This window comes from Haliaeetus leucocephalus, unplaced genomic scaffold (assembly GCF_000737465.1).
Source record: "Haliaeetus leucocephalus isolate CR32 unplaced genomic scaffold, Haliaeetus_leucocephalus-4.0 Scaffold309, whole genome shotgun sequence".
In the NCBI taxonomy this organism is placed as follows: Eukaryota; Metazoa; Chordata; class Aves; order Accipitriformes; family Accipitridae; genus Haliaeetus; species Haliaeetus leucocephalus.
The window spans coordinates 74,293-74,570 of NW_010972745.1; the positions used below are offsets into that span (position 1 = coordinate 74,293).

General features: G+C 42.8%; 1 protein-coding gene across 1 annotated transcript in view; it reads left to right on the plus strand.

Annotated features, from left to right (window-relative positions):
* The window catches only part of NAA40 (N(alpha)-acetyltransferase 40, NatD catalytic subunit), a 5,284-nt gene that overhangs the window by 3,957 nt on the left and 1,049 nt on the right, over positions 1-278 (plus strand).

The following is a 278-nucleotide window of genomic DNA, read 5'->3' on the forward strand; positions in this document are numbered from 1 at the left end:
TGATTTTTTAACCCCTTCCTTTCCAGGGAGTTGTTTGAACCCCTTTTTCCAGGTTTTTTTACCCCTTTTCCAGGTGATTTTGGGGTGGGGGGGGAAGGTTATCCTCTTTTCTGGGTGGTTTTTAACCCCCTTTTCCAGGCATTTTCTGGGTGTTTTAAGTCTATTTTGTGGGTGTCCGCCCCTTTTTATGGGTGTTTTTAGAGTGTCTTTTAACTTCTTTTCCAGGTTTGTGGGTGGTTTTAGCCCCTTTCCTGTTTTTTTTTGCGCCATTTTTCATG